General features: G+C 36.7%; 1 pseudogene; it reads right to left on the reverse strand.

Annotated features, from left to right (window-relative positions):
* Positions 1 to 8,453: 8,453 nt before the first annotated feature.
* LOC142438088 (U2 spliceosomal RNA) lies at positions 8,454 to 8,527 on the reverse strand (annotated as a pseudogene).
* Between the last annotated feature and the right edge of the window lie 2,737 nt (positions 8,528 to 11,264).

The raw sequence follows: 11,264 nt of genomic DNA on the forward strand, positions 1-11,264 counted from the left end.
ATGGATTACAGAATTTCTCATTGTCTTATAATACACTATTAATTTTATGGTTCAAACTTTGCTAACTATAAATAATATGTTACTTATTAAATATTACTTATTTGGTTATCATTACTCATTTTTTTGCTAATTTTTTCCACAAAGGTAGAGATTTTGTGGTTTTGTTCATCACTATATATTAGACACTGTGGTTGTTAGGTGCCATCTAGGCTGTTTCAACCCATAGCTACCCTGTGTACAGCAGAATGAAACACTATTCGGTCCTGCAGTCTCCACAATTGTTCCTGTGCTTCAGCCCGTTATGATAGTCACAGTGGCAACTCAACTGGAAGAAGGTATCATCTCTTTTTTGGCCTCTCTAACCGAACATGATGTTCTTCTCCAGGGACTGGTCTATCTTCACAATATATCCAAGGTACTTGAGACGAAATCTTGCTGTCTTTAGCTCTAAGAAGCATTAGCATTTTCCTTTTCCAAGACAGATTTGTTGTCATTTTGCAGTCCATAGTACTTTCAATATTCTTCACCAGCAACAAAATTCAAATTCATTGATTCTTGTATGTCTTCCTTATTCAATAGATAATTTTACATGCGTTTGAAGACACTGAAAATATCATGGCTTGAGTCAGGTGTATCTTAGTCTTCAAAGTAATGTACTCACTTTGCAGTCCTTTAAAGAAGAATCGTGCAGCAGATTTACCCAATGCTTTGCTTTTTAGAATTTTGACCAATGCTTCTATGAGCCTTGAGTGTGGATCCAAGAAAGATAAAATTCTTGACAACTTCCATGTCTTCTCCATTTATCATTATGTTACTATTCATTCAGTTTTGAGGATTTTATTCTTCTTGACATTGAGTTTTGATACATACTGAAGGCTGAAACCCTTGATCTCCATCAGCAAGCACCTTAGTCCTTGTTACTTTCAGTAAGCAAGGCTGTGCTGTCTGCACATCACAGGCTGTTAATAAGTCTGCATGCTCATGTTGCCTCGTTCCTTCAGTATAACTCAGTTCTATGATTATTTGCCTAACAAACGGATTTAATAAGTGTAATTAGAGAATACAACCCTGACACACACACAAACTTTTCTTGATTTTAAGCCATGCAATAGTCCCATCTTCTGTTCATACGACTGCCTTTTGATCTATGGGGAAGCTCCAAGCGCTCACAATGAAAGATTGTCATTTCCATTCTTCTCAAGGCTTCCCATAGTTTGTTATGATCCATACAATCCGATACCTTGCTATAGTCAAGAAAACACAAGCAAACATATTTCTTGTATGTCTGCATCAGCAATGATATGCCTGGTTTCATGTCCACTTTGAAATTTGTTCTGAACCTCTAGTAGCTTCCTGTCAATGTATTGTTGCAAGCATTGCTGGATGATCTTTAAGAAATTTTTATTTACATATGATATCAATGGTATTGTTCTATAATTTTCATATTCTGTTGCATCATTTATCTTTGGAACGGGAACAAACATGGAGTTATACCAGTAGGTTAGCCAAGTAGCTGTCTTCCCAAGTTTCTGGAATAGATGAGTGTTTCCAGTGTTTCATCAGCTTGTTGAAATATTTCAAATGGTATTCCATCAATTCCTGGAGCCTTGTTTTTGGCTAATGCTTTCAGTATATCTTGAACTGTTCCCTTCAGTATCAATGGCTCCTGCTTGTACACTACCTCCTGAAAATGGTGGAATATCAACTAGTTCTTTTTATTACACTATGTATTATTGTCATCTTCTTTTGCTGCTTCTGCATCATTAAATATTTTTCTGAGGGAAAATATTTGAGGCTTCTTGCCTCAACTTGAGGCTTCAATTTTTCTTGAGTTCTTTAAGTTTAGGGCATGCTGACTGAGTTTTTACTTTGCAGTGCTCTAACTCTAGTCTTTGCACATTTCACTGTTGTATTTGACTTTGTTTTCTGAAGATGTTCTTTGAAATTTCGTGTTCAGCTCTTTGACTTCATCATTCTTCCATTTGCCGTAGCTACTCTACTATTAAGAGCAAGTTTCCAAATTTCTTCTGACATCCAATTTGATACTTTATTTCTTTCCTGTCTTTTAATAATCTTTTAGTCCATTGATGAATAATCATCTTGAAATCCTCCCACAGCTCATCAGGTCCTCTGTCATTCGTGTTCAATGCATTACATCTGTTCTTGAGATGTTGTCTAAACTCAGATGAAATAAACTCTAGCTCACGTTATACCCCTCATGGATTTGTTTTTAATTTTCTTCAGTTTCAACCTGGATTTGCGTGTGAGCGATTAATGGGTCTGTTTCACAGGAAACCTCTGGCCTGGTTTTTTAGCTATTGATATTGAGCTTGTCCATAGTCTTTTCCCATAGATGTGGTCAATTTGGTTTCTGTGTATTCCATCTAGAGAAGTCCATCTATATAGTCCCTGTTTGCATTTTTGACAAAAAGCATTTTCTACAGAAACATACCATATATACTCGTGTATAAGCTGAGTTTTTCAGCACAATTTGCTAAAAAACTGGGGTTCGGCTTATACACGGGTCAGTGGTGCCCCAGCGAGGTGTAACATCTCGCTGGTGATTGCTGTTTCTCCGCTGTTCATTCAAAGCCCCGCTGGCACTGCAGGGCTTTGAATGTTTGTTTACTCACATCTAACCAATCAGAGCCGTCCTATGATGTGGACGGCTCCAATTGGCAGAAGCACCCTTAGTGATTCACTTACGCCTGCAGTTGAACTGGTAAGGATGTGTCTGGCTGTGCTCAGTCTCTCCCCTCTGGTCTCTGTGTTAATTCACATCCTGCATTTCCCACCCTAGGTTTATACGTGCGTCAATCAGTTTCTCTGGTTTCCCAGGTAATAATTAGGGGCCTCGGCTTATACTCGGGTCGGCTTATATTCGAGTATATACAGTATTGGTTATTAGGTGCCATCAAGTTGGTTCCCTTGCTTGAGCAACTCTACATACAGCAGAAGACACACTGTCCGGCCCAAGTTGTGCTCACAAATGTTCCTAAGCTTTATAAATCACTGGTCTTGCAAAAGTCTATATTAGGTCTCCAGCTTTATTTTTATCACAAAGACCATTTTTTCCAATGACTACATTTTCCTCCCGATTTCCAGTAAAGAGGATTCCATTCACCAATAGTTATCAATGGATCTTGACTCCATGTTTGATCAATTTCAGACTGAAAACATTGGTAGAATTCCTCATTTTCTTCTTTACTAGCTTTGGGGGTTGGTGCATGGATTTGGATAATAGGTGTATTGACTAAATATCCCTGAATGTGAGTAGATATAATCCTATCACATACATCAGCATTGTACTTCAAAAAAGATGTTGCAATGACTTTGACATTGAATGCCCAGCGTTTCTCTTTATTCTGGTGTTCCCAGCACAGGAAACCACATGATGTCCCCATTCAAAATGGCCCCTATCTGTCAGTTCACTATTGCCGAAGCTGTGGATCTTTACGCTATCCACTTCATTGTACTCCTTCCAGTTTCCCTAGAGTATTACTTCATACATTCCAAATTCAAATTGTATATTTTTGCAGTTGTTTCTTCTGACCTTGGGTTGTACCCCATGAACAAATGAAGATCGTGAAGGCTCCTCTCCCATAGACTTTACCCCACTCCAGGGGACTCAACTTTGAGAAGGCAGCTCTTAATAAGTCACATAGTGAATGCCTTCTGAGCCAAGTGACCAATTCTCTGGCCCCATATCTGATGATGCTCTGCTTCCACTCATTAGGTCCTCGTTATCTGACAGGGTTGCAGTGTTTGCATACATTTTTCAGAAGCTATTTACTCTTAAATAGGCAGCGAACGTCTTTCTTACAGTATGGTCTTAGTCTGGAAGATGTGCTAAAACCTCTTCACTCTGGTTAACCCTGGGTCAAACTGAAGGCTGGAGTCCTTGACCTTCATCAATAAGTGCCTCAAGTCCTCCTCACTCTCAGCAAGCAAGGTTATATTGCCTGCATATGGAAAGTTCCTAAGAAGTCTTCCTTCCAGTCTGATGCTGTTGTTGTTTTTGATCATTTTATTGGGGACTCTTACAGCTCTTACAACATTCCATATGTCAATTGCATCAAGCATATTTGTACATATGTTGCCACCATCATTTCCAAAACATTTCCTACTCAACCCTTGGTATTTAGCTACTCTTTTTCCCCTCCCTCCAACCTCCCAACCCTCATGAATCCTTGATCAATTATATATTATTATTTTGCATCTTACAGTGTCCCTTGACTCCCTTCATCCACTTGAATATGTATGTGAGGGGATACAACTCTGACACACATCTTTCCTGATTTTAGACCATAAATTATTTCCTTGTTCTGTTCACACAATTGCCTCTTTCTCCATGCAGGGGTTTCATATGAGCACAGGTTAGTGTTTTGGAATTCCCATGCTTCTCAAACTATCCAGAGTTTGCTATGAACCTCACTGTTCAATGCCTTTGTGTAGTCAAGAAAATTCAAGTACACATATTTCTCATATCCTCTGCTTGACATAAGAAAAGATGCATAATTTGACATAAGAAAAGATATCCTTTGTTTCACAGCTTCATTTGAATCCACCTGAATTTCTGACATCTCCCTGTCAATGTACTGCTGCACCCATGGTAAAATTTTACTTGCATGTGATATGAGTGATATCATTACATATTTTTTCATGTTTTGTTGTGTAGCCTTTCTTTGGAATAAGTACAAACATTGATCTCTTCCAATCAGTTGGCCAACTAGCTAAATCTCAATTTTTCTATCATAGATGACAGAGCACTTCTAGTGCGTCATCAACTTGTTGAAACAATCAGTTTCTCGAACTTTGTTTTTGGCTAATGCTTTCAGTGCACCTTGGACTTCTTCAGTACCATTGATTTTTGATCCCACACTATCTCTTGGTATCATTGAATGTTGACTAGTTCTATTTGGTACCGTGACCCTGTGTATTCTGTATGCCTTCTTTTCATGCTTCCTGCATCATTCAATATTTTGCCCATTGAATCTTTCAGTATTGCAATTTGAGGCTTGACTATTTTCTTTAGTTTTTTCTTAAACTGAGTACTTTCCATTTAAGATACACTGAGAATGTCATTCCTTTTTAGTTTCTAACTCAAGGTCTTTGTACATTTTATCATAATATTTTACTTTGTGTTCTCTAGCAGCTCTTTGAAAAATTATCTTTAGCTCTTTTGATTCATCTTTCCTTCTATATGCTTAGCTACTTTTAAATTAATTAAGAGCAAGTGTCAGAGTATATTCTGACATCCACTCTGAAATTTTCTTCCTCTCCTATCTTTTTAATGAGTTCTTTCTTCATGTAGGTTATTCTTGATGATACCATAAAGCTCATCATGTCTTCTATCATTAGTATTCAGTGTGTTAAAACTGTTCTTGAGATATTCTTGAAATTCAGATGAGATATACTCGAATTAATATTTTGGCGCTTATGGACTTGAAATTTTCTTCAACTTAAACCTGAACATCTATATGAGCAATTAATAATGTGCTTCACAGTCAGCCCCTGGTCTCGTTTTAGCTCCTACTACTGAGTTTCTCAATTTTCTCTTCCGATATAGATGTAGTCAATTTGATTTCTGTGTATTCCATCTGTAGAAGTCCATGTGGATAGTTGTCCTTTTTTTCATTGAAAAATGGTATTTGTGATGCAGAAGTCGTTAGTCTTACAAAATTCTACCTGGCTTTCTCTAACTTCCTCACTGCCATCAAGCCGTATTTTCAAGCTACTGTTCCTTTGTCTTTGGTTCCAACTTTTGCATTCCAACTGTCAATAATTATCTATTCATATTGATTGCATATTTGATCAATGACTGATGACGGGAGATAGAATTCTTCAATTTCTGCCCTCTAACTTTAGTGGTTGGTGAATCAATTTGAATAACAATGTTTGAAAAATTATTAATTTTTTGAATAATTCCCTTGTATGTGAATAGATATTATCCTGTCATGGAAAGTCATGAACTTCAAGATTTATATAGATATGGTATAGGTAAAACCATTCTTCTTGAATCTGTGATTTGTGGCCTGTAAACCGTATCATTTTCTGGCACAGAATGGCCAATATTAGTCTATTTTAGCTCTTAAAGGCCTAGAATACTGATATTTATGCAATCCGTTCCATTTCTTATGACATCCCTATTTTCTTGACCATAGTTCATACTTTCCAAATTCCAATTATTAAGAGATGTCTGCAGTTGTTTCTTCTCATTTTGACTCATGTCTCATCAGCAACTAAAGGGTATGAAGATATTACTCCATTGTGATTATTATGGTTGACTCCATTTTGAGCAGAAAAACACACCAAAAAACCAACCTCCTTTTATGTCATATTTTCAGTGTCTTCTGACCTGAGGGGTTCATGTCGGACAATATTCCTGACAATGGTTTGCAGCTATTTATTAGGTTTTCAATATCTGATAATAGTTTGATACTTCCCATAAAGTTTTCAGTGGACATAGGGTCTCCATGAGTTAAAATGAAACTAATGGCAGTGAGTTTGAGTTTTTAAATTCTTCTGAAAATGAAAGGCTATTCTTTCTTTGTAGTTAAGTCTTAGTTTGGAAATGCTGCTGAAGCCTGTTCTCTTTGGATGGTGCCACTAGTATTTTACATACCAATGACAGAACTTCCAGAATCATAGCAAATCACCATCATCTGACAAAATGACAAGTGGTAGTAAAACAAACAGAGATCAAGCTAATCAAACAGAATGACCAAAGACAACCTCTTTTCACCCACTTATTGTTTATATCCATTGCTTGCCTGATAAGAAGTGCTAATTTTATGAGTGATTCCAATTCTTAAAAAGTTTTTCATATTTTGCACATGTAGAGCAAATTTTGTCAATTTATGCTTTAAATGATGATAAACGTTATTTTCTTGACACACCTGGTGTACATTTCTATATATTTACATATAGAGAATACATATTTTAAAATATTATCCAGTTGATTCTGCTTTCCCGAGACTCTATATCTTTCAGAGTTGAACTGTGTTCTATGGAGTTTTCAAATGGCTGGATTTCTAGAAATAAGCTACCAGCTGCTTTTCTGATGTTCTCTTGGGTGACCCTAACCCTCCAGCCTTTTGGTTAGCAGTCGGTTTAATTGATTGCATGGCCCACTAGACACCCCCCACCTACAAGTACAGTTTCTTCTGGGCTAAGTTTATTAAGTAAGAGTCATTTCCTCTTAATTATTTGCATTCACCACAGCACATAAAATTATATAATAGTGTGTTAGACAGTTTTCCCTAGAGAGACAAAACCAGAATGCTAATAATTTTATATATATTTATACAGATAGATATATGACGTAGTAAAGTTAATTAAATTATAAAGCAGTACAAATAGCTCAGTGTAACTCACTCCCCTGAGACAGTTGTGAGACACCGGCAGTCCTTCAAGTCTTGAGGACCACTGGATAGTCCTCTGTAGAGCAATTCAGGCTATCCAGTCACAGGCAGCAAACAGCAAAGCAGGTAGTTCACCAACACTCAGCCAGATGACAGGGTCTGACAGTCCCCAGCTCAAGAGATGTAAATTCCAATAGTGTGGCAAAGCAGGTCTTGAAGGAACCTCAACACAGTCCACAGGTTAGGTGTCCCACAGTTAGTATAGCTTGCAAATTGTGGCGCAGAACAAGCAAGACAGCTGCACACTGGTCCCATGATCAAAGAGCGAGAGACAAGAAGGGGAGGCTCTCTGCCCTTCAATAAATCCCACATGAGTTCATTGACCAGGTTGGTACAATAAACTAACTCCCTCAAATAGATAATAAATATAAAATATATAAAGAATGGAATGTACCTATACACTTATTTTTAAGTCTAATTTACTAAAAAGAGTCTTAGACCTCTTTGTAATCTCAGCTGTTTGAGGCCAACTCCTGGTTCTTCTTTATTGGTGGTGAAGCATTGTTCACTCCAATGTAGTTGCATCCTTACTGTTAGTGCTGTCAGCTGATCGGTAATGTTTTCATTCATCACTATGCATTTTTTTCTTTCACCAATTATTTTTCCATTTCCTTGTTATATAAATCTAATGAGGAACCTGATTATTTGTGTATACGAAAAATGCTCATCATATGCAAGGTACCAGTTCTTTGAAACCATTATAGTAGTGAATGATGACTTTCTTTCGTACGATGATTTTGTAACAATAGTGATCAATTAGAAAATCTCAGAAATGCAAGTGGTAGGTAATGGAGCTTATCATTTTGACAAGAGTAAAAATAAATAAAAAGGATAATTTCCACTACATATACATTATCCATAAACCAATATGGAGAAAAATATGCTTATTCTTGAGAAACAAAGTGCTATTTTCAATGTTCTTTATGTGAATATTGATATAGATGAGAAATACGATAGAATTATACTATATTCAAAAATCTTAATTATCTAAAGGGAAATATTACCCAACTTTATCCGTAAAAATAATATATGGAATTACAAACATACAAGAATATAATTATTTTATACTACACTTGATCTTAGCCAAAAGGCTGAGAAGTGATACATGAATATAATTATTTTATTCAATCCAAATTGAAGATGAATACATGTATATTTAAAGAGAAGGCAGGGATTTCTAAATTTTCTAAGGATAAGGTATTGTTATACACAAATGATAGGCTCTGTTTCCTTTTAGAGAGACTTATATGTATATTCCATGTTGATTTTATAATGTTATGTTAATACCTTTTTTTCAGAATTAAAATTTCAAGCTGGTGATAGCAATTGTAGGTGGTACCATACCAGTATCAGTCTTAATTACTGTGCATAGATATAGAATAAACTATATTTCTCTTGGCTTATTTTGAATGCAATTTGCTGAAACAAACTCACCATTCTCTAATATTTAGTTTTAAATTATTATGTTGATTTAATCTGGATTGTATAGTGTCAAATTACTCCTCTTCTTTCACCTTTATGATATTAACACATAATAAACCAAAGAACTACAGTGTGCAAAAGTAAAAAGTTTTTAAAAGATCATATTTGTTTTTAAGGTACTTTTATGATCTGCTTGATATATAATTTTCTGTAAGATGTACCAATGTCATCTTTACAGTTTGGGGTATGTAAACATAATAATTCGTGTGAAAATTATTGGTATTAACAATAGTAATACTGAATACATTATTGAATTTATTTCATGCACTTGCTATTGTATCACGGATTTTTCCTATGTAATTTAATTTTTTTCTCCATAATACTAAGAGATAATTAATGGTATCTCTATTTTACATCATAATATGGAAAAGATATCAAAGTTGCCAAAGATTTATTTATCTTGGCTCCACAGTCAGTGTTCATAGGAGCAGCAATCAAGAAATAAACTGATGTATTGCATTAGGTAAATCTGTTGCAGGAGCCTCTTTATAAGGCTGAAGATCATGGATGCTATTTTGAAGATTAACTCGCACGTGACCCAACTCATGCGGGTTTCAATTGCCTCATAGGCACGTGAAATATGCAAAATGGATAAGGAAATATATGAAGAGTCTATGGATCTGAATTGTGGCATTGGTGCAGAGTATTGAAAGCATGAACTGCCAGAAGAACAAACAAAGCTATCTTGGAAAGTGTGCGCGGACAACGATCCTTAAAAGTGAGGATGGCAAGGCTTCATCTCCTGTGCTTTGGACCTGCTATCAGAAGAGACCTGTGCCTGCAGAAGGACGTTGTGCTTGGTAAGTTAAGTCCCAGGGGAAAAGAGGAAGACCACCTGTGAGGTGGATTGGCAGAGCGGCCGCAACCAGGGGCTCAAACAGTTCAATGATTTCGATGACACCACAGGGGCGGAGAGTGCTGTTTGCATAGACAGCTATGAGGTGGCTCCAACTCCACAGTACCTAAAACATACAACATTTTACATGTGAATTATTGGGCCCAAAGGGTAAATCACTATGCTAAGTTCCAATACTTAGAGGATGGTGTAGCAATACTATGAAATCTGATATTGTTGACTCCATTTGCCCTGCCTTTTTCATTATTATCAAGTTAAAAGGCTCTGTTAACATGTGTTTAGGAACTGACTTGTTGATACTACGTTTAAGCACTTAAACACTAGCATAAAGGTTGTCAGTTCAAACCTACTTAGAGGATCTTTCTAAGATAGGCCTGGTGATCGGCTTCCAAATGACCATACCTTGAAGAACTTATGCTGTTCTACTCTGCCACAATTGTCACTTTAAGTCAGAATTAACTCAACAGTGTGTAAGGTGAATATTTTTCTTCTCTTCTACATGTTCACTGAATGATTGATTATATCTTAAAAGTATAAAATATACTCTTGCTTGTTTTAGAAAACAATGAGCAAGGGACAACTTTAAAGTTGTATTTTATAGTAGGCATTTTGCAAGTTTGTAGAAATGAGAAACAATGAAACCCCATGTAACCAAATGGCCACTGGAATCTAACAGAGTAAAGCAGGTTGAGCATCTTCTAGTGGAATTAGTGAAAATATTTCTAACTATGAGTGTGTTTCTACCCAGGCAAAGCCATATGTACAAATGAAAGGCCGCCTCTTGCTAAACCACACACACCATCCTTGACATCGTCAGGTCTATGGCGCCTTTCAGTTGAAGGCTCTTCTTCCAGCACTATGAGAACTTTTGGCTGCACTCCATCGAGTTTCCCCTGGCCAGTTTTCAGAAGTAGTTCATCCCAGCTTGTATATTAAGGCCCGTTATACGAGTGTATCTTAGTATAGCAGTTGTGCTAAAACCTGTTCAGCATAGGTGATCCTGCTGGTATTTTAAATACCATTGGCATAAATTTTAGCAAGCTGGCAACATACTTAAGTGTCAAACTGATAAGTAGGTTGTGTGAGTTAGTTCAGGGTTAAATAATTGCTGCCTCCGAGATGTTCCTTAAACCTACTACATGACTAACTTAGCTGGAAATTACATTTAAGCCACTTCTCAAAAAAGGTTTTCAATTGAGGTACATAGTTCAATGTGCTTATTTAATGTGTGTATTTAAAATGTATTTAATGTTTATATTTTTAAAATGTCCAAATAAGGTTGGAGGAACAATCTGGAGGAGAAAACAATGGGACCGGCCATTCCAGGGGGGCTTGGCAGAGGGGAGGTGGGGGGAAAGGAAGTAATGTTAACAAACCCAGGGACAAGGGAACAACAAGTTATCCAAATCAGTGGTGAGGAGGGTGTAGGAGGCCTGATAGGTCATGATAAAGGGTAATGTAACCAGAGGAATTACTGAAACCCAAATGAAAGCAGAGCATGA

This window comes from Tenrec ecaudatus, chromosome 1 (genome assembly GCF_050624435.1).
Source record: "Tenrec ecaudatus isolate mTenEca1 chromosome 1, mTenEca1.hap1, whole genome shotgun sequence".
NCBI classification, from domain to species: Eukaryota; Metazoa; Chordata; class Mammalia; order Afrosoricida; family Tenrecidae; genus Tenrec; species Tenrec ecaudatus.